The sequence below is a fragment of the Ambystoma mexicanum genome, chromosome 6q (assembly GCF_040938575.1).
Source record: "Ambystoma mexicanum isolate Mex_15411 chromosome 6q, UKY_AmexF1_1, whole genome shotgun sequence".
NCBI lineage: Eukaryota > Metazoa > Chordata > Amphibia > Caudata > Ambystomatidae > Ambystoma > Ambystoma mexicanum.
The window spans coordinates 1,114,449,796-1,114,473,567 of NC_090937.1; positions in this window are offsets into that span (position 1 = coordinate 1,114,449,796).

The following is a 23,772-nucleotide window of genomic DNA, read 5'->3' on the forward strand; positions in this document are numbered from 1 at the left end:
CCGCAGGAAAAAAGGAATACACAGGTAAGCTTGTGGGTCTCGGAGGGTGTAGAGGGGTTGGTTTTTGCCATCAACGAACGGTATGTAATATTTGCCTTGTTTGTTTCTTCCCTCTAGCTCCGCTGTGCGTTCCGCCTTTTTGCCTGAGCCCTTGGCCTGACAGGTTTTATTACCCTGCAAGCTGTGCTCTCAGGAAGGAAGTCTGAATTACTTCAGTGGCATCTAGTCCAAGTGGTCTTCCAGACTTACGGTGGAACATACGGAGTACGACAGATTTAGGAGCCTAACATTGGTGCCTGTCTGTCTGTGATGGATCCTAATGCGGATCCCATGGCTGCTATGATGCAGGCCTTTACCACGCTCCGCATGGCAGCAGCACATGCTTCTCTGCATCAACGAATGGATGTCATGCAAAGCTTTGTGCAGCCCTTGCCTGCGGACGAGGAGTTTGGGGATGCTCCCGCTCCTGTACCGCCAACCGTTCCTCCGACACCCGAAGCTGGTTTAGCTCCGGTGGTACTACCTGGCCCTTTTCCTTTGGCCCCACCAGAACGTTTCACGGGATACCCCAAAACGTATAGGACATTCATCAACCAATGTCATCTACATTTTCTATGCCGTCCTTTGGCTTTTCCCAATTCCACAACAAAAGCAGCCTTTGTGCTCTCCCATTTAGGGGGTATGGCTGCGGCCTGGTCGAATCCGTTACTGGAGTCTGATGACCCTGTTTTGTACGATTTTGATGCCCTACTAGTAGCCATGAACCTGGTTTTTGATGCCAGATATAAAGCTCAGGCTTCAGACCTGGAGTTTCTGGCACTGTCTCGGGGTAAACAACCCCTTTTGGCGTACTTAGCCCGGTTCAATCAGTTGGCTGCAGAAACCTCTTGGCCTGAACAGAAAAAGGCAGCAGTCTTCTATAAGGGCTTGTCAGACGAACTTAAAGATGCATTATCTGTTGTCCCCTCTGTTCCTTCAGTATTCTCTGATTTGCTTGACTTAGTGTTGCAGGTAAATGCTCGTCTGCAACAGAGGCGTGGAGAACGCCGACATCCTGATCTACGCCCTGGTAAACCTGAATTGGTACCCTCTCCAGTCCCTGGGGATGTAGAACCCATGCAGATTGGGGCAGTAAAAGGTCCTCTTTCGAAGGCAGAGAGAGAGAGAAGACTACAACACAATCTATGTCTGTATTGTGGACAGACGGGACATTTCATTCGTGTATGTCCTAAACGCCCTGCTAAACGGGCGGGAAACGCCACGACCCGTCCCTAAATCGAGCCGATGTGACGGGTTAGCCTTCCAATGGCTCACTTCTCTGTCCAGCTGCCACACACATATACTTGGATATGTCCTTTCTATTGCCCAACTCTCAAACCTTTTCTAGTCCAGTCATGATAGATTCCGGGGCGACCGGTAATTATATGGACGAACAAGTGGCAGTAACCTATGGTATCCCGGTAGACCCTAAAGATAAACCAGAAGCTATTTGTGCAGTAGATGGCTCCTGTCTGGTTTCGGGTCATGTCACAAAACAAACACAACCTTTGTAAATGAGTACCACGGAAGGGCATACTGAACACCTGTCTTTCGATCTTATCTCTGCACCTCAGTTTAGGATTATTCTGGGCCTCCCTTGGTTGCAAAAACATAACCCCATCATTGATTGGGTAAAACAAACAGTGCTTTTTTCCTCTCCCGTATGTAAGGTGGATTGCTTTCCTGGTCAGGGGATGCCTCTCCCCTCTCCATGCCTGGCTCTAATATCAAGCACACACACGGTTAATGCAACTAATAAGGCGGCACCTGACATACCTTCCGTGTATCAGGATTTGGTTGAGGTGTTTGACAAGGGTCTGTCTGAACAACTCCCGCCTCACCGGGAATATGATTGTCCGATTGATTTGGTACCCAATGCCACTCTCCCTCACGGGCGGATATATTCCTTGGCACGACCCGAGGAGGAGCACTTAAAGGGTTACATTGAGAAGTCTTTAAGACTTGGTCACATAAGACCTTCCCGTTCTCCAGCTGCGTCTCCGATCTTTTTCGTCCCAAAGAAGGAGGGGGATCTCCGCCCTTGTGTGGATTACCGTGCACTCAACGCGGTGACTATAAAAAATCAATATCCATTACCCCTCATTTCGGAATTACTGGATCGCCTCACTACCGCCAAAATCTTTACAAAATTGGATTTGAGGGGGGCCTACGATTTGGTCAGGGTGCGCGCAGGCGACGAGTGGAAGATGGCCTTTAAGTGCAGATACGGCCTCTTCGAATACCTGGTGATGCCGTTCGGCCTATGTAATGCCCCCGCAACATTTCAACACTTCGTCAACGACATCTTCCGAGACCTGTTGGATGTTTTTGTTGTGATATACCTGGACGACATATTAATATTCTCTGAAACATTATCGCAGCATGAGGAGCACGTACGGGCAGTATTGATCCGTCTTCGTGAACACGGTTTGTATGCGAAAGCCGAAAAGTGTGTCTTTCACGTTTCCTCTGTGGAATTTCTGGGTTTCGTGATATCATCTCAGGGGGTTCACATGCATGATGCAAAGATTCGAGCAGTCCTTGACTGGCCTACTCCTACCTCGCTTAAGAGTTTGCAATCCTTCTTAGGATTTGCTAACTTTTATAGACATTTTATTGCATCATTTTCATCTATTGTAGCCCCATTGACACGTCTTACCAGCCCCTCAGTTCCCTTTTTTTGGGATACTCAGGCCCAGGTCGCCTTCCAGACCCTGAAAGAGGCTTTTACTACGGCCCCAGTCCTGCTACACCCAGATCCCCTATTGTCTTTAATCATTGAGGCTGACGCCTCTGCCATTGCCCTTGGGGCTATCTTGTCTCAGAAATGTCCCACAACTCGGCAACTACACCCCGTAGCCTTCTTTTCCAGAAAACTGACTTCCCCGGAAAAGCATTATACCATAATGGAGCGTGAGCTATTGGCTATACGAGCTGCTTTTAAGGAGTGGCGACACCATCTACTGGGGGGACGGCATCCTGTTACTGTTTATACGGACCACCGTAACCTTCAAGCCCTGTCTACGGTGAAATGCACCCACTCGAGACAAATCAGGTGGCATTTGTTTTTTGCACAGTTCAATTTCATCGTCACTTATCGGCCGGGCCCTTTGCATGGCAAAGACGATGCACTTTCTCGCATCGGAGTTGATGCACCCCCCGAAGAGACAGTCTTTCCTGTTTTACCAAAAAACACTGTTATGTGTGTTTGTGCTGCGACCATTTCCTTATTAGAACAGATCCGCCATTGGACAGCGGACCATGGAACGGTTCTTCAAGGGTTGCAAGCACGTTTGATATCAGGACTGCCATATGTACAGGAACGCTTGTATATCCCTGATGTCTGGACTCGGTTGCAGGCCCTAAGCTGGTCTCATGATACTCGTTTAGCCGCCCACCCAGGACAAACCAAGACACTCGACCTACTCCTCCGTTGGTGTTGGTGGCCCAATATGAAACGGGATGTAGCAGATTTTGTATCAAAATGTGCCGTATGCACACAATGTAAATCGGTACCTGGGAAACCTGTAGGGCTTCTCCAGAGAATGCCCATCCCGCCACACCCATGGCACACTGTGTCACTTGACTTCGTGGTAGAGCTTCCACTGGTCCAGGGCTTGACCACTATTTTGGTGGTCGTGGACACTTTCACCAGAATGGCTCGGTTTTTCCCTTGTAAAGGTGTCCCCTCTGCTCCTGCATTGGCCAAGTTATTCTTCGAACAGGTGGTTCGTCTGTTCGGTCTTCCATTGGTTCTTGTCTCAGACCGTGGATCCCAATTCACCTCACGCTTTTGGTTGGCTCTCACCCGATTTCTTGGCATCGACGTTCGCCTGTCATCATCATACCATCCTCAGACAGACAGACAGACAGAACGACTTAATGCCACCATGGAGCAATACCTTCGATGTTTGTGTCCACAGTACCAGTCGGACTGGCTGTCCGTATTGGGGGCTGCGGAATTCGCGTACAACAATGCATGTCACGCATCAGTTGGCTGTTCTCCCTTCTACGCCATGTATGGCCAGCATCCGCGGGTCTTACCGTCCGCCCTTCCTTCTGTAGCACAGGTACCCGCAACTCAAGCAACGGCCCAATCTTTGCTGTCTATCCGCACTGCTGTGCTTCAACATCTACATCAAGCACAGGACCGCATGAAAACACATGCTGATAGGCACCGCCGATCAGCCCCGGAATATCGCTCGGGGGATAAGGTCTGGCTATCCACTGTGCATCTTCATATACCGGGCAAACGTAAACTAAACCCTCGTTACGTGGGTCCCTATCCCATCACGCAGTGCCTTAACGCGGCCGCCTATCGCTTGGGCATACCTTCAAGTTGGAAAATACACCCCGTGTTCCATGTCTCTCTGTTGCGTCCTTACATTGTTGGTACGTGACTCCTCGATCGACCAGCTCCCATTACGATTCAGGGTGAAGAGGAATACGAGGTACAGGCCATATTAGATACACGACTGGTCCGGGGTGTCCGCCGTTATCTAGTAGACTGGAAAGGTTACGGTCCGGAAGACCGTACCTGGGAGCCTGCTTCCAACATTCATGCTCTGCGTCTTTTGCGAGCGTTTCTCCGGTCTTGTGGATTGCGACCCGGGGGAAGCCCGTCTTTGAGGTGGGGTACTGTCATGCCCCCCGGATTCCTACGGCATTCTTATGCCCATAGGAGAAGCCCGTGGCGCTTGTCCTGGCGATTACATCAACGCCGGCATCATCGCCGGTAAATACTACATCTCCCAATAGGACTTGCGCTTGGCAGGAATCCTTGGAACGCTTTTTCCTTTGCATGCGTTCCACGCCTCCTTCTTCTTTACTTCCTATATCTAGCCACGCCCCCAGAAAGCCGGTGCTCCTAAACCCTTGTGTTACGCGAGCAGCGCTTCTCGGAAGAAGTTTTCCTATTTTGTTGTGTACCTGGTTGCTGACTTCTGCTTACCTTTTTGACCTCGTTACCTGGTTTCTGATTCTGTTTTGGCGCCCGTCTGATCTGCCCTCCCCTGCTCGACCACGGAACTTGTACCGGACTGTCTTGGGATTCTGCTTCTCATGTCTGGCTCCCGGCTCCTTCTCTGATCCCTAACTTCGTATCCCTTACCCGCTCCTGGTTACCCGCTCTTCGAATGAAGAAGAAAATACCCTGCAATCAGGTGTTTGAGAAAGTAAACACCACGTCTTTTTCTTCCTGAATCCTGTTTTTCTGCACTTGGAAGAACAGTGCCGACTGCTTACACCTGGTGACATTCTAGCTTGGTCTTGTTTTTGGATTTTTGGGACGCTCTGCTGTTTGGCATCACTTTCTTTTGGATTTTGGGACGCTCTGCTGTTTGCATCACTTTCTTTTGGATTTTGGGACACTCTGCTGTTTGCATCACTTTCTTTTGGATTTTGGGACGCTCTGCTGTTTGCATCACTTTCCTTTGGATTTTGGGACGCTCTGCTGCTTGCATCACTTTCTTTTGGACTTTGGGACATCAGCGACACTAACCTTGGCACTCTCTGTAAGTCGCCGTTTGACCCTCACCCACATCCGGCCTTGTGTGTTATCACAAGTAGGTATTCCGCAGGAAAAAAGGAATACACAGGTAAGCTTGTGGGTCTCGGAGGGTGTAGAGGGGTTGGTTTTTGCCATCAACCAATGGTATGTAATATTTGCCTTGTTTGTTTCTTCCCTCTAGCTCCGCTGTGCGTTCTGCCTTTTTGCCTGAGCCCTTGGCCTGACAGGTTTTATTACCCTGCAAGCTGTGCTCTCAGGAAGGAAGTCTGAATTACTTCAGTGGCATCTAGTCCAAGTGGTCTTCCAGACTTACGGTGGAACATACGCAGTACGACAGTCCTGCTGTCAGCATGCTATGCTCCTGGGCAGTGCAACTGATTCACAAACCTGCAGGATGAAATCAGGCATTTACCCTATGTTTAGAGATATGCCAGAGATAGGCCAGTGCCTGAATGCTCAATTATGGTCATTGTAGTCTTACTCTCTCTGAGGTGATGGACTATCTGCATTGTTCAGTGTTGTGCATGAGTCTGCGGGAAATGGGCCTTTGGTTCCCACAGTAGACTCGTCATTCACTTTGCTTGATTCCCGGTACCCAACCTCTCTCTCCGGGATACGGGCTACCTGGATGTTAGTTGCCACAGAGCAATTCTTTTTCTATGTTCTCGCTTTAGGATTCACATTCTCTCCTTCTAATATGGACCTGAATTCTCACAATGCAATAGCCCTTCCCCACTCCTCCATACAATTGCAAATGTGAATTTCAAATCCAGCAAAGAAGTAGTCCTTTGCCTTGCCTTATTTCAGGATTCTCAACCTGGCCTTCAGAGAGTGTAGACTTCAATTCCCACAATGCCAGATGCGTTTACTTTTCTTACTTCTGTATTCCCAACGTATCACCCAGAGAGTTTGTGGATATATAGATCAATTCCCAAGATAAAGTAGTCTTTCACTTTCCTTGTTTCAGCATTCCCAACCTTTCCTTCTATTTAATGGTAACATGGCTTCAATTCCCTTCGATGCAATTGTTTGTCACACTCCTCTCCTAAGGGTTCACACACTTTCCTTCATATCTGTGGGGAATGGGGACTTCATTTGGCGCAGTATAACAGTCTTACTATTCTCACTTCCGGATTCACAACCTCGTTTCAGAGGTATTGGCAATGTAGACTTCAATTTCCGCAATGCTTTACTCTTTCACTTGCCTCAATTCAGAATTCCGACAATGTAATAGTCTTTCACTCTGCTCGCTACTGATCTATTGGGGAAGTAGACTGCAATTCCCAAAATGCAACCATCTTTCACTGCACTCACTTCAGGACTCACCCTCCCTCTCCAGCTCTATGAGCATGGACATACGTTTTAAAAAATAAGACTGTTCATCATACTATTTACCTATTTTATTATAATGAATGTCATGATATTGATTGAGCGCAGACCTAGCTTCGAGAAGCAACAGCACGCTTTACAGTGGTGTACAACAGTACAGATGCATAACAGAGCGTTTTTCAGAGGTAACAATAGAACATATACAGCGGGGGGTAGGCTCCAGTGGGGCATAGAGGAGGGTTACAGCTGTACCGGCTGGTGGGAAAAGAGGGGCGGGTGGCGTCTAGTGAGCCAGGTAGCGCGATGGCAACGTGATGGCCGAGGTGTTGAGGAGGAGAGACTCCTTGAAGAGGTGTGTCTTGAGTTCTTTTCTAAATTGTAGGAGCATGGGAGCGAGTCTGATGCTGACGGGGAGGCAGTTCCATTGAATTGGGCTTTGGCAGAGAAGGCTTGTTTTCTGGTCCTTTCCTTTTTGCAAAAGCGGATTTCAAGTCTGAAAACGTCCTGGCTTCTGGTGGTGCGCTGTCCGCCAGGGATGCTGAGGTTCTCTGTGAAGTGGTTCGGTGACTTGAGGGCAACTGCCTTATAGATGATGCAGCAAGACTTGAAGGTGATTCATACGTGCAGTGGGAGCCAGTGAAGGTCGATGGGGGCCGGGGTGATGTGGTCATAGCTGCATAGACCCTTGATGAGGTGTGTGTCTGCATGTAGGACACTTTTCAGGGGCACAAGGGCAGTCGATGGGAGGCATTCGAGAAGTGCATTGCCCCCATCCAGGTAGAGTAGGACCAGTGTTCAAACAGTGGAACCAAAGCTGTCTGTAGAGAGGAAGGGCTTAACATTCCACAGGAGGGAGAGCTGATACCAATCTGTCTGAGTTTTTCTATTAATGCAGGGGGAAACCCCCTGCACCCTCCTACCTTAACCTATTCTTCCCTTTCCCCACCCCACATCTATATTTAATAAAAATGTACCAAAATACCTAACAAATTTGACCAAAAAATTCAGTCAATTCTCCAATAGGTCAATTTGGTATTCAATCAATTTGGGTAATACCGAATGACCTCACTTCCCAACATGCAACTGCTAGTCCCTTTTTTAGTTGGTCCTTCTGAGTCCTCTCGGAAGGGACTCCGATTCATAAAATTCCTTCATCTACAGAGCCTTCAATGCTGACTTGATGCACCTACATCTCCCCTTGGCACGGCCTCCTCACATAGACCAGGTAACCATCTGCCCCAGCTGTGGCGATGTCCCTCTTTTTTATGGTTCTGCCTTGCCTCTCCTCTCTCCCATCTATCTCCTCTTGCCTTTACATTGGCTCTGCAATGGGGAGTATCTTGTGGTGCTTGGCTCTAGCTGACATCTCCTGCTGCTTACCTCAACTGGGCACAGTGTTTCGGCATCTCCTCTGCACTGCTGACCTATCTGTGTTGGACATTGGGGAGCCTCACTCATCTTTGTGACCTCAGGATTTCTGGCATCTCCCGAACTCCATTCATTCCTACTGACCAGTCTTTTCTCCTAGCTGTCAGCCCTTTTCATTCTTCCCAAAGTTGCAGGCCTTGTTGCATGAGCACAAGGGTGTCACTTCCCTATATCAGTGCATTGCATTTGGCCAAAACATACTGTGTCCTCATAAAGCCAATATGCTTCAGCCTACATGCTTTTGAGGGCATTTGTCAGGGCTCTGATAATTGACCAGAGGAACATTCCACAAATCTCAGTTTAAGTTCAATCCATACCTTTTTCAGGTCAAAACCAGAACATGGTAAATTATCTCTTAATGATTTACTTTTGTCTGTTGATTTCCTGGGATATTTGTGAGGCCTGGCCAAGAAAAATGCATTTGTCAAGAGTATCTGTTCTGTCCGACCACCAAAGTGATTCTTAATGGAGTTCATGAGGCATTTCTTCCATTACTGGCTGAGGCACTGACATGTTGCAGTGCCGCAAATCCTCCACTAGGCTCTCTAGGTGCCCTTATAAGTCTAAAGCATCCAATCAAATTCCAAAGACATTGGGCCTCATTGCATGTATGGCGGTGTGGGTGGATGCAGCAGTAATTCCTTCACCATTGCATTACCGCACCGCTGTACTACGAGTTTGGTGGTGAAGTGGAGGATTTACCTCTGGCAAAAACCACTTTACCTCCAAAAATCGGAAGAATTACTGCCAGCCTCATTAAGAGCTGACCGGTAATTCAGCGGTGAAACCCACCAAACTCTATTACCGTTACTGTGCATACATTGCAATGCAGTCACTGGCTTAATTTTAGATACTAGGCTCAAACTCTGTGGGCAATGTGAGGTTAAATTATCATGTAGTATGTCTTTTTTAATGGATTCTCTTTTTAAGGGTCAAAGATGCAGTGTAATCTGGGATTTCTTCATATATTAATTTTTATTTTTTATTTTCTCTTCGAAGCTGGCAGCAGCCAAATGAATGCTTGATGGTTACAGTATGGGCAGTATTGTTATTTATTTATTTATTTGTATTTATATAGCGCAACAGCAGTCCGGGGGCATCGTTGCACTGTTACAAAGGGTTGGGCTTGACAGGACAACAATTAGACAATGCACATATGGTACATAATGCTTCAGGTTACAGGAATTAGACAAAGAACATATGGTACATAATGCTTAAAGTTACAATAGCGATGTGTGGTTAGCCAGAACATGTAATGTATTAGCAGAATAGTGAGATTTTTAGCATTTTGCGGAAGGCAGAGTATGAGGTCTCATTTCTTAAAGCTGCGGGCAGGCTGTTCCAATTTCTGGGGCCCAAGTGTTGGAAACTGGAACCTCCAGCTTTGGTTCTCTGTAATGTTGGTACGTAGATCGGGTTGGTCAGGTGAGATCTACTGTGTCTGTTGGAAAGGTTGAGGGTGATTCTTTCTGAAAGGTAGGGTTGGGCATCGGAGGAGAGGCACCTGTGTGTTATGGCCAGTGTTTTGAAAAGAATGCGTTCTTTTATAGGCAACCAGTGTGCATCTTTTCTGGCCTCTGAGATGTGTACCCTTTTGGGAATACTTAGGGCTGCCCTAAGGGTGTTGTTCTGTGTGACTTGAAGCTTGTTGATGTTTTTTGCAGAGGTGCCCAAGAATAGGGCATTTCAATAATCTAGTTTAGTACCTACTGTGGCTCTAGCTATGGATAGGCAGTTTTTGGTCGAGAGGAATTGCTTGACAGCATTAATCATCTTGGTAGTGAGTGCTGCCGATGACGCTATGGCATTGACCTGGCGTGACATGGATAGGGGAGAGTCGAGATATAGTCCTAGGGTCTTCACCTCTGCTGAGACAGTGATAGTAGAGTTGCCGATGATGAAAGATTTGTATTGTGGTGGAAGCTTGCTGATTGTGTCTGTTGAGCCTACTATGAGGATCTCTGTTTTGTCCCCGTTTAGGCAGAGACCGTTGGCTGCCATCCATGTCTGAATGGCAGAGTAAATCTTGGTTAGGGCTGCAGCGTCTTTTTCGTATTCGCATGTTAGAGGCAGTAGTACCTGAGTGTCACCAGCGTAGTTGGTATATGCTATACTGGAGGATCTTGACTGAAACCCAGAATTGAATGAACAGAGGTCAGAATATATTAATGATACAAACCACTAAATGGACCCTTACAGATTGACTCAGAAGCCGACAGTGCCTTGAAGGAAACTCATATTCCTGCAGGTTGATCGCCCAATAGATGAAAGGCTACAACCTCTCAAAAGAAAGCAATTGCAGAAGAATAATGCAGCCAATAAGATTGGAGGCACCAAAGAAAAGAAAACATGGTCCAGATTCTCCCAAAATGTTTTGGCGCTAGTGGATCTCATCACTTTTGTAAAAAAAAAGGAGACGCCAATTCACAAAAGGCCACAGGCGTAGTGGTATGACCCTCACTTCAGGCATTTAAAAGCGCATCCCATTTGTGAATTCGGATTCGCTTTTAAATTTCCTGAACACCCCTTTATTTGCACAGATGCGCAAAGAGGTTAAAGGGGCACTGAACGAGTGCATCTTCAGACGCTCTTTGTGAATTTTTCTTTTTCTACTGATACAGGCGCAGGGGTATGACCCTCATTTCAAGGCATTTACAAGCGGATACCATTTGTGAATTTGGATTCGCTTTTAAAATGTTGATATAGAGCCCTTTCATGATTTGCTTTTGAAGTGTGACAGCCACAGTTTAAACCACACACACTAGCCTTTCCATCCCCCAAACGTCGATGTAAATGCTTTATTATTTTCTCAAGCATTTCACTGAGACGGCCCTCCAACAGCTCATCTCGGTGCAATGGGCTCCCAGCAACCAACCTCCCGACACTAATGTATGCAAGGGGTCAGGACAGCTTATCTTTCAGCTATTGTCCAGCCCCTCCTGAAATGGGCAGGTCACCTTTGAGAATAAGGAGGCCTGAGCATTTCAGAAATGAGTGCAAATGAAACAGGCGCATTCTCTGTGCTCCTTTTTATTTGAGCTCATTGTTGAAAATCAGGCCCACTGTCTTTAACATCAGTCTCAGCGAATAAATAAGAGCTATATAGATAAAGAAACCATGTTTTCATTAATTGCAGCATTTTAGTTGGAAACAGGCCACATGTGGTGCATTAAAGACAAATATTGGCAACGCCAACTGTTTTGGCTTTTCTGTAGGCATGGGGACAGGCATTTGCCAGGCACTGCCATAATGTCAGTTACCGACCATTGATGGTATATGATAAGTAATTTATAACGCACCTGTACACAAGTGTTTCTAGGCGTGACAAGGGAGGGAGGACAGAGAGAGGTCACAACAAATGATCTTATTAGGACTTGTGTTGTTCAGATCGTGCAAGTGCAGGGGGAAGTTAAGGGGCAGTGCAATCAGAGTGGCATGGCTCTGAGTACGTGTGCAGCAAGGACAGCGCAGCGCTGGGTAAGTGCAAGGAGGCAGGGTACTCTAGAGGTTAGAATTACAGCTCACTAAAAGTGTGGTAGGCCCGGAGGCAGTGCAGGGGAGACTGATCATGGAGGTGCCTGGTACCCAGTGAGACTCTGAGGGTAGCCAAGCAACCAGTTGCCGCAGCAATAAAGGTTGGTCAGCAAGGGAGTGAGAGAGAGAAAGCAGAGGAGAAAAGGAAGGTCGTGAGCTGTTTGCAGAACTTCAGGTAGTCCGGCTCAGTTTTGAGAGGGGCAAGGATGCCGTTCCAGAGGGAGGCACCTGTGCAGGAATGATATCTACCCCCCACATTCTGCCTGGAGAAGCGTATGACCCTCAGTGTTGGAGGTAGCTGAGCAACGGGCTCGAGAAGGAAGGCATTTTGGAAGAGAGAGTTGTATGTAGTAGTGGCACCAGGCCCAGAAAGCCTTGTGGATGATACAGAGGGTCTTGAACTTGATCCTTGCAGCCACCGGGAGCCAGTGTAGAGATTTCAGGGCTGGAGAGATGTGGTCCCTGGGCTTGAGGCCAAGGTTAAGTCTTGCAGTCCTGTTATGGATTTGTTGCAGAGGGTAGAGGAAGGCAGGTTGAGAAAGAGGCTGTTGCAATAGTCCAGCCTGGATAGAACCAGGGCTCTGGAGACAGCGAGCTTCTGGAGGAAAGTGAGAAAAGGAAGACTACCTCTGAGGAGGTGCAGCTGGTAGTGGGCCTTTGTGGAGTCGAAGATGACACCAAGGTTTTTTGCCTCACAGGAAGTTGAAGGAAGAGTGCCCAAGGAGGGAGGCCAGAGTGAGAGAGGGAAAGGGGAGCAGAGGTTCCAATGAGAAGGATCTCCGTTTTACTGGCATTAAGGCAGAGATCGTTGGAGGTGCACCAATCCTGAATCGTGGATAGACAGTCAGGAATGAGTGAAAGAGGAGAGGAGGCTGAGGGGGACACCACATGTGGAGAGAGAGGTGGTGGAGAGAAAGGACACAAGTTGGACCTGGCATGGGTCGGTCCAGAAGGAGGGAGGTCATCCACTCCAGGGCCTGATCCGTAACACCCAGGTTCTTACAGAGTTGACTGTTCAGGACAGCGGGATTGACTGTGTCAAAAGCAGAGGAAAGGTCAAGGATGATGAGGACAGAAGGAAGGCTGGAGTTAAGATTAGAGAGCAGATCTTCACAGGTGTTCAGGAGAGCAGTTTCCGTGTCTCAGGCTGCTGTGAAGTCAGACGGATAGTCATGGAGACAAACAACAGATTCAGTGTGGAGGGTAAACTGGGAGATGGCCAACTTGTCCAGGGGTTTGCCCAGGAAAGGTGTGATAGAGATTGTGGGATAGTTTGCCAGGCAGGTAGGATTGGCTGAAGGCTTTTTGAGGAGAAGGTGCACAAGGGAGTGCTTGAGGAGAGAGGGGAAAGATCCAGTGGCGAAAGAGTGATTGTAGAAATCGTCCAAGGCTGGAGCAAGGGAGTCAATGTGGACCTTGATGGTTCTGGAGGAACAGGGCAGCACCTGTTTGGATGATGCTTTCATAGATCAGAAAGAGCTGAAGCCATTTAAAAAACAGCTAAACCACACACGATAAAACAAATGCAGAGTTTTCTAGGGTTATGCAATTACGTCAGAGCATGGGTCTTTGATTACAGTTTGTATATTAGGCCCGTATTACAAGCCTTAAAGAAAGCACAGGCTAGAAAAGAAAAAATTAAGTGGATTAAGACCATGGAGGAAGGATTTGATGAACTAAAAAAGTCCATTTGCACAGCACCAGTCTTAGGGATTCCCAATTATGCAGAGGAATTCTCTCTGTTTTCACACATGAATGGCAGTGTTATGACAGCAGTCCTTACACAGAAAACCACGTTGGGGTACAAGTCCCTGGCATACTACAGTGGGAATTTGGACCCAGTAATGAGAGGTCACTTCCCGTGTGAACAAAGTTTGGCTGCCGCAGCGTTCGCCATAGAGAAAGCTACAACCATTTTGATGGGGTGCCCAATGACATTATACGTCGAGTGTGCATTATTTGCCATTTTAGAGAAACCGAAAGGCACATTGACATCTCAAAGAGCTTCTGCTTATGAAGTGTTCATATCAAATCCAACAATTAAAATAGTTTGATGCAAAATAGTCAACCCAGCTACGTTTATAGCAGAGCCAGTCCCTGACGGAGATCCAATACATGATTGCGCGAACAATGAAGAATTTTATGATGAGATTCCCAGAGTGAAAGAAAATGTATTGGCAGAAGGAGAAATCTTCTTCATTGAAGGTTCTTCCAGGATCGATCAAAATGATGGACTAAGATATACAGGTGCCGCTGTGATGAAGCACACAGCGAAAGGTATTTAATTGTTGTGGTGTGTTCATTCTCTAGATGGATAGAAACAGGTCCATGTACACACCCAGACTCTACCTGTGCGGCCAAATTCCTGGTGAGGGAGGTGTTTCCCAGATGGGGAGTGTGTGAAGTGATGAGGGCAGATAATGGTCCTCATTTTGTTAATGCAGTATTTGAACAGATCAGCTTGTTGCTTGGTATAAAGCACACGTTTTCCTCAGCGTATCATCCTCAAGGGAATGGAATATGCGAGAAGCTCAACGGCTTGTTAAAGGAAAGGATAGCCAAGTGGAAGCTTACTCTGATGAAGGGATGGTTACACTGTCTTCCACTGGCACTGTATATGCTCAGAAACCAACCTGGTTCTGATCACCATCTCACGCCGCAAAAAATTGTGACGGGCAGAAGGATGCGAACGTCGTTAACACCTCAAACTATAGCTAGATGTGATGCTCAGCCAACAGGAGAAGTGTTAGGATTGTAAATGCAAAACTACTTGACTTGCATGACATCTTGTTTTTCCATAATTTCAGGACAGCTGCAGCGACTACAAGAAGGGTGTAGGGCAGTACAGAACACATAAGGAGATGCTACAACAGATAAAATTTCAGAATTACGTATACCTCAATTATTCCCTGGGGACACTGTCTTAGTGAGCAATCACACAAGAAAAAAGTGGGAGGAGCCAAGGTTCCATGGCCTGTTCATTGTAGAGGACATCACACCCTCTGCAGTCAAGTTACAGGGAAGAAGAGCTTGGATCTTCCTTGGTGACATCAAGCCATACATCAGAGAAATCCCTCTGCCCGCACCCCACCGCGAAGAGACTACAGAAAACGGGGAAGAACCACAGCACATGCAGACATGATCCATGACAAGGAAGAAGGACGCATGACCAGTCAAACAAAAGGCAAGATACTTTTGTGCAAAGTTGTGGCATATTTCTGGACATTTCCTTTAAGCATAATAAGGGAAGAGGGACACAAAACTCGAACATTCTGTGCATCCTAGTTGCAGGGTGAAAGAGGAGAATTGCATTTATAAGCCACAAAATAGCCTGTTGATTTTGAACTTTGGACTGAGGCACACTGAAGCCTTGATAAGAAAAGCAATGCCAAATTTTGATTGAGGATATATAAACTGGAAGAGAATACATATCCTGAATCCTTCGCCATAAAATCCTTGTTTGGATTTGCTTATGGTGTCACGCAATAGTGACCTCACCAAAGACATTCGGATCTATTTCGAGTTAGTATTGAGGTCCTTTCCGTCGTTGGTGGGAAAGCTCACGAACATAACAGAGTTTCTTCAAGATCCTGAAAACGAAATGACAATAAAGAGGCTTTTACTTTTACTTCCGTAGAACAGTGAGGACAAGACAAATGTCCCTATCACAGGAAAATAACAGAGTAGCTAATTCTGTGTTTTTTCACTTAATTGAAGACTTTCCAGACCTTTTGGGAAGACATGCCAATGTCAACGTCCTCACTTTCATCAGAGATCCAGCAAACACTACACATCTGAGTATGCTCCTGCATAGCATTGTGATTCAGGTCAAACTTTTATCATCGAAATCACAGAAGAGTGTAGAAACTTTCCGTCGAGGGACAGATCGTGAAGGTGTTGCCAAGGACTTCACTTTTGTTTATGTTGACATGAAATCAACATGTGGTCTGGAGTGAAGCAGATTAGAGGCATAAACTGGGAATTGGTCTATATGGAACATGCAATTTAAGATTTACTGAAATTATTGACTAATTTGGAACTTTAGTTAGTGGAAAGAGAACTGTTTCGAGAGACAAGAGACAGTCTATTATTCGGACCAAGAGGGTAATCAGTCCTGCACTCGTGACCTTCAAGCAGAGACAGCAGAGTCCAGATATATTGACACTAATTAGCATGTATTAAAAGGAATTTGTTTTGCTTCCTTAGATGATCGAGATGGGAAGCCAGAACAGCAGCAGAATCCTTGCCCATGAGGAGAGACATTCATATTGGCCCAGGAACAAATGCTGTAAAATTACCTACAAGCGATAATTTACATATGCATTGTGTTCGTTATCATACTGTTGTCATTAACAATTAGAACTGCATTCTTTATAGGTGCACAAAGTGTTTAGATTCCTATGCACCCACCTAATGATTTACGCATGAGCCCTACAATGGTGCCCAGACCTTACATAGTCATTCCAGTTCCTAGAAAGAATGATAGAGAGACTGAGCTTGAGATGGATATGATAAACAATGACACAGACACGGCACTTGTGTTAACAAATTAATTGAAACGCCGGAGACAGGGTTGGCAAAGAAAATCAGATAAGGGTTTGATGAAAGGTTCACCTACACTGATAATGGGCACATACACACCTCGTCTAGTATCAATGATTTCAGAATCACATTCCAGAGAATGGGGAAAGCCTGGACAAAAAACGATGAGAAGTTTTACGCCAAAAGAAGATGAGAGACAAATGAAGGAAGCTGAACTTTTAAGGAGACAAAAAACTTTAGAGAATGAACAGACGGAGACAGCACCTACGAGCACACCTGATCCAGTGATAAAAGGTTCAAGTTCAAGTCCTGCAAGACAATCACGTGTGAAGATAATAGCAGAATCAATATGGCTGTTTATAGCCATTACCAGAGACATAGGGATAAAGAAGGACTAACAGAGTTTTCTACTACTCAGGGAACCCGGTTGGATGTTCCTATAAATCAACCAGCCAGAAGAAGCTATACGGATGTGTTCAAAGATGTGGTTTTAGCAAACGACGGAAAGACTTAAGAATTAGACGAAGCACTCAAGAAGACAACAATGAACTGAATGATTACCCGGATAGCACAGCACACTTGGGAAACAACATATGGTACCAACATATGAAGGAAGTTGGAAGGCGACCTTCAGAGGAAGAATGCGTTGTTTGTGCACTCCTACCGTACATCATGGTGACGTCAAAAATCTTCGTGGCTGTTGAGATAGATGTCAAAACAGTACACTGCCTATCACATATAGCAAAAGGCACGACCAGAAGCCAGTTCATGAGAAGTGATGCTTAGCTCAAATGGGCAACTGAAGCAACTGATCCCAATGAAGATGATTATGTCCAAGACATAAAGACGAGAAATAATAGCAAAACGAAGAACATTGTGATCAGATATGAGAAACCTGGAGTGAAAGGAGCAGAAATCAGAAGAGAAACAAACAAAAAACGTAACGTCAAAGGAAAATCTACAGAAAACGCTCAAAGATGGAAGGATAGAGGTCAAATGCAAATTTGGGGAACAGTGCTTTCTCTAGAAAGATGGGAGAAATGAGTGGTGATCTGCAGAGCATGGATGATCATTGGATACTATAAAGAAACAAATGAAAATGCACAAATGATATGCAAACCATTATGGCCGAGGCTTGCAAGACTAGGAGGACCCTTGCAGATAGTGCCCTTGGATAGTTCCAAACTATGCTTTAGAAACAATGGTACAAGAAAAATGGTAGAGAATAAGAACTGTGGACGAATCTTTGATGCTACAGGAATGATGCATGGAACTGCAGTGATCATTATTGGGCATGTGGATCCAAAGCATATATCAGATTGCCAAAGAATTGGGAAGGTATATGTACATTGGTGAATGTCCATGTTCCAGCATTGGTGATACCAAGAAGTGATCTGAATATTGACAGTTTCCCGAAAGCAGATGCTCACCTGAGGAAGAAGAGATCTGTGGAACGAATAAGCCGAATGAAGAGAGAAAACTACTTCTCTACCAAATCGATAGAAGCCTTTGATGCAATCCCGTAGGAACATAGGTTGTTCAGCTTAACCTCATCAGTGTTCACCACTATTCTGATGGCAAGAATTCAGGTTGGAGAAAATACTAAATGGTTGCAGATAACCAGATGGGAGTTACTGCAGACCATCAACACTGCCATAAAAGGATTTAATGCAATCAAAGATGAGTGAAGAGCAATTGGACTAATGACGCACCAGAACAGATATGTCCAACACATGATCACAGCTATGGATGGAGGTGTTTGTGCAAAAATCAGAGAATCATGTTGCACATTTATACCTTCACACAGTGACGAAAATGGAACCTTAACAGAAGCCATAAGTATGCTGACAGAACTACAGAATCAGATGGTTGATGAAGTTGACGATGACAGTTGGTTTGGAACACTGTTTTCATGGGTTCCGCAATGGATGGCAGATGCATTCAAGTTCCTAGGAGCCCTGTTGGTGATGATATTGCTTGGATTCTGTGTAATCAAGCTAATCATCTCTCAGTGCCAGAAAACTGCAAAGAAAGCCATAGGGAGGAAAATCATGATTGATGTTGAGTCAGGATGGAAGCCCAAGGACCTGACTGACGAAGAAATAAGAGATTGTGTGAAGGCCAGCATTTATGCACCAGAAGGAACAAAGTTCCTGTATCCTAGAAAACATAGAAAATATGTGGGAAGATGGATCTATTGCAATCCAAGTGGAGAATGTCAACTAATGAACAAAGATGAGCACGTGAGAACAGCAGGATGCTTGAAGGGAGTCATAAAGATATGGACCCCAAGGAAGCATTTCTTCAGACCTAGATGTCTAGATCCAGAGGAAGAAATTAAAGTGGATACAAAAAAGGAAGTGTGAGTGGTTGATGAATTGCCCAGAGGGGGGAGTGAAGAGGAAGTGCCAAGTGTCATCCACACGCCAGCCACCCCCTTCATAGTACCCAGTATTTTCACGCCAAAGTATGTGACGTATGAAGAACAAATAAACCAGCAAAGAGCAGCGGTTGGGCTCTGCCCAGTGCCTATTAGAGTAACAGCACCTATTGAAGTACCAACACCTAAGAAAACCTGGACAGTAAGGTACTCATTGAGAAAACCATAGCTACAGTCAAGACAAAATGACGGTTGTCAGAATGGAATACCCGAAGAAGCCAAAAAGATAATAAAGGAAGACGATTGGTAACGTCATAAGACATCGGACTGACACACACATAGATGATATAAGACCAGAGAATGCTAATGGAAAACGCAATCAAAAGGAGATACTATGGATAAATGACATCTTGAACCCAAGATGAAGAAACATATGCCATATACACGCTGAAGATATTCAAACCGCAAGAAGCAAAGAAATCGTTAAGCTTGCTTATGCTTAATAGTAAATCGATTGTGGCAAGCGCAAACATATACATATATATATGTATATATATATACCTCAAAAGCACTTTATACATGAGTATAATTCCACTGCGTACTTGAGCAGAATCAAACAAAGGTTACTAAACATTGTGAGAGGAGAGTGTTGCAGCAAACAAATCAAGAATTAAGACGGAGCGAAAATCAGCTGAGGGTAACCATGCCAAGAAGCCAAGGTCGTATCTGGTTGGAAAAGGCCGACAGTGGATACCATTAAGGAGACAAGAACAGAGTATCCTGTTCAGAAAGGTCAAGATAAGCCACAGATGGTAGAAGACTGGCAGAATTAAATCAAATACACGAAAAATACATGAAGAAGAGGCCGATTTCACGGTGCTCTAGTCATGTGACAATGCAGACTGGAAGAATGAGACGTTCACCCCTACGCATGGAGCTCTGCCTTGGCCATACTCCTTAAAAAATCTCAGACCAAGAAGCAGACTCGAAGGCCAAACTATAAAGCAGTAATTGACACATGATAACTGAGGTGATGATTGATTGTAACATAATTGGAGGGAATCTGGGGTACAGACTAACTCCCTGCACCTGTCTGGTCTTTTTGCATGCTGCTAGACCTAAGTGGAAAAGTATGAGTGGGGTTGATGCCAACCCAATCATAATGGACTGTGTAATCTAGGGTCCTATAGAGAGTAGAGCCAATGGGACGTTGTACTTTTAGTGACGTTCATTGTAGCCATTTTGAAGGAAGGGCTTAGTTGCCCCACCTGACATTGATTATCCAATCCCCTCTCCCGGTTACCACATATAGATATAGTACCTATGATAAAGTTACCTTCATATAACCAATCACGTTGCTTGTTAGGTTTTTAAGATTGCACGTCAATGATGACGAGTTTTTTCTATAAATACTGTGTTTTTCTGAAATTAAGAGGAGTTGGAAGCGAGAGAGATCGAGCGGTTGCTTATGTTCATTGTACTCCTCGTTTTATGTACTTGTCATTAAACGGACTCCCTTTGCCAAACTATTTGTCATAGTTATTTGATGCATGAGTATGAATCTGCATCCCAATCTATCTCGAGGGTACTGCTACTAATCTTAAAGGGCTGTTTGGAGATCCCCAGTCAGAGGGCTGGCTGGAGACCATCCACTTCAAGGGTGTGCAGTAAAAAAGGGACAATTTACATAAATAGCTGCATTTTCCTTTCATGGCTGAGATTGAGATTATCAAGGAGCATGATGTTTCTGCTGTGGTTATCACAGTTTGCTGATACGTTGCGTAACTTGTACAGTAACAATGTCATGTCACATATTTGTCACCAGACATGATGAGTGAATAAGACATTGTGGTGTAGGATAACAGACGTTTGTGTTTTAAGGAGAGATAGTTCTGTGTAAGATTCATAAATTAAATGAGACAATGTTCTGAAGCAGGACACATCTATGTAGGATGCTGCTGCACCAGACGAGGCATCCGTAAACCAGAGCCAGAAAGTGTAACCCCAAACAGAAAACATTTCTGCAGCTACAGGAGTAATATGGGTGATGACACTGGAGAAGGGGACCTGACCCTGCGGGTACTAAGGGCCCAACTAAATCCACCCAACTCCCTGGATTTTTAGGTGAAGAAGATGCAGAGCGGAAGAGGTACAGATGTTGAAACAGTACTTGTGTCAGATTAAGAACTGTATCTTCACTAAGAACTTGATCAGCAAGGTCAGTCCCTGAGTTTCAAATAAGGTGCTGGCCATACTGCATGTTCGAAGGTTAGGTGCTCTCCTACCTGAGGTCAATTTCGTAGGCGTGTTCTACATATTGAAATGCAGCATGTGGGGCCATATTTGAGGTTGTGTGCCTCTGAGGAATTGCCATCTGGCTAGGGTGTGGAAGCCCTGTTTTTTATTTGTATTCATAACAATAATAGGATGTGGGTAATTCCATCTCAGAAAGGGCAGCCTGCAAATCAGCCCTGCTCCACTTTCATAGGTTCCATGCCGAAGCATAAAATACACCTTTGGCCTGCTGCGACAGTCTTCTGATCTGCAACTCCTGCTCTTCAGTGTCACAGAGCAGGATTGGAGATCACAGATGCACTGTTTGACACATGCCGTGACAGGGAAGTCACTACAGTGCAAAGGCTGCATTTAAATCCGCCACTCTGTCCCAAAGCACATAAGCCTGAGAGTTACTATCCTGGTGGCAGTTGTAAACTTTAAATATAAGCCATATCTGAGTTTAGGGTATGGTGGCTAGTAATTCCCATAACTATTAATGCCACATCTGATTGGTAGCATTCCTGTATCAACACTATGAGCCCAGGCTAGCTGTGGACAGGCTGTGTGTATTCCCCCAGGTCTGGTGTCTGTGCTGGACCCAGCAGCACCATAGCCATGGGGACTGAATCTCCTTCATCCTTTGTGGGGTTTGGCAAAACCTCTCTCCAGCAAGGCAGTCCCTTGGTAGGAGCTTTCCTGGGAAACAGAAATCAAAAGTCATTTCCTACACAAAAGGGCTTGTCTCACAGAGGGTTGTTGCATACCAAAGGGCCTTTGATACTTTGGGAGTAAGAAGGGGCGGTTTTAGCATAGACAAAGGGAGCTTCACACAGCTGGTGGAAGGTTACAACAGCTTGCTTCTCTCTGTAGCTCTCCTTACTTCCTATCTCCTTTACTTCCTTTAGCACCAGGCACATTGCGGATGATGTCATCAAGCAATGAACATCTCACAAGGACAGGGATTGGACCCCTTAAAGCAGGCTTGCTTTTGTTCAATCACCTATTGACTTTTGCCTATAAAAGAGAAGGTCTCCCACTTGTTCTTTGCTTCACCTTTGTACTTTAAGACTTCAACCAGAATTCATTTGGACCCTGCTGGGATAGCAGTCCTTTCCAGGGTTCTCCAGTTATGAAGTGAAAGCAGGTGTTCCAAGGCAGAGGTGATCTCTGCTCCCAAACGTCTTCAGGGCACATTGGGGGTGACCTGCTGCTGGAGCAAGACCTGCTTCTCTGCCAGCTACACCAGTACCCAGGACTTCACTGGAGGTGAAGGATCATTGCATGTGCTTGCCTGCATCCCCTGCACTTGGGAACACAAGGACAAGGATGCATCTTGTCCTAGGCCCCTAAATTGGGACTCACAGCAAGCCAGATCTGCCAGGATCCCTGTTTCTTACCATTGAACTGCTTCGAGCTACATTTCGAGGCCATTCGACACATTTGAGCCACCATGACTCCTAACTGCCCCCCTGGTCCAACTTTGGACCCTAGAGACCGATTAGGTTACCTTTGATTCCTTTTTCTCACACAAGACAGTTTTCGTTATCCGGAGCGCATCTTGCATATTCTGTGTTCTTTCAACAGGGGTGGGATTTGTGTTGTGTTGTTGTATTTCGTTATTTTTGTATATGGTGTGTGTAATTAAAGTGTATATGTTTTTATAGAACCTTCATTGGACATTCCTTGATTTTGAGCTATTGTACTATCCTGTTTGGGTTGTTACTGTTTCACATTCACACCCCTATTCAGAGTACAGCTTGCCCTCAGCCCACGTTACTACAAAAGGTGAAGGAGGTATATCTCTTAACTGCGCCTGTTTCACCTTCATGACTGGGATGTGATAAAAGTGTGAGGGCTGAGTAGATAGTGCAGCCACCGCTCATCCTTGTACTCCTGAAGGGCAGAAGTAATTGTGTCACTTGAAAGTGATACCCACCCATCCAAAGCTGCTTGTGCATTAATGCCCCTATCTTGTTTACCTCAAGTCCTCTATCCTACCACCCTTGCACTGCAAACCCTCCCCAATACAGTGCTAACAACTGTATCAGTCATACCAGCTCCAACACTCTAGGCAGCCTCCCCTAATCACACCATCTATCTGAGCACCGACACTTCACTGCTCAGAGCCACCACCACCCCTACTGCCTTCAGCAGGATAATCATCTCCACATGCAACAAGCCTTGCACATAGTTCCCCTTCACACTCTCTCCAGCACTCACCCTGAACACTCCCACACACAAATCTCTACCAACCTCTTTTGGTGGCATCCCAGAGTCCCCCTAAATCTATGAGTGCAAGGCAGATCCAGTGTGTATGCTGCCATTCCCACCACTAATTGCTGATCCCTACCTCTGCACCGCGTTGTACCTACTCTCTACCATCACCATCCCACAGAGAAAAATACAAGGATGACTGGTATTCATTTGTTGCACTATCCTTTGTGAACCATTACTACAAAACGTTCCTGTTTGAGTAATAAGAAGGCTAATATGTGTCAGGCAAAATGGCACTTTTTTTGTTTAAACTTCTGGTCACCTGGACTATAAAGGCCATTGATTCTTCCAGTTGTGAGTTCTATTCCAGGTTAACCACACTCAAAGGAGTTCACATCTTTTTTTTTAAACATGAGTCATCGGGGCTCTCCCGTGCAATGGAGGAAGGTGAAACAGGAGTGGGACAAAAAGTCGTGGAGCGTTGATCCACAAAATCATGATCCCTAACCCCATCTCAACC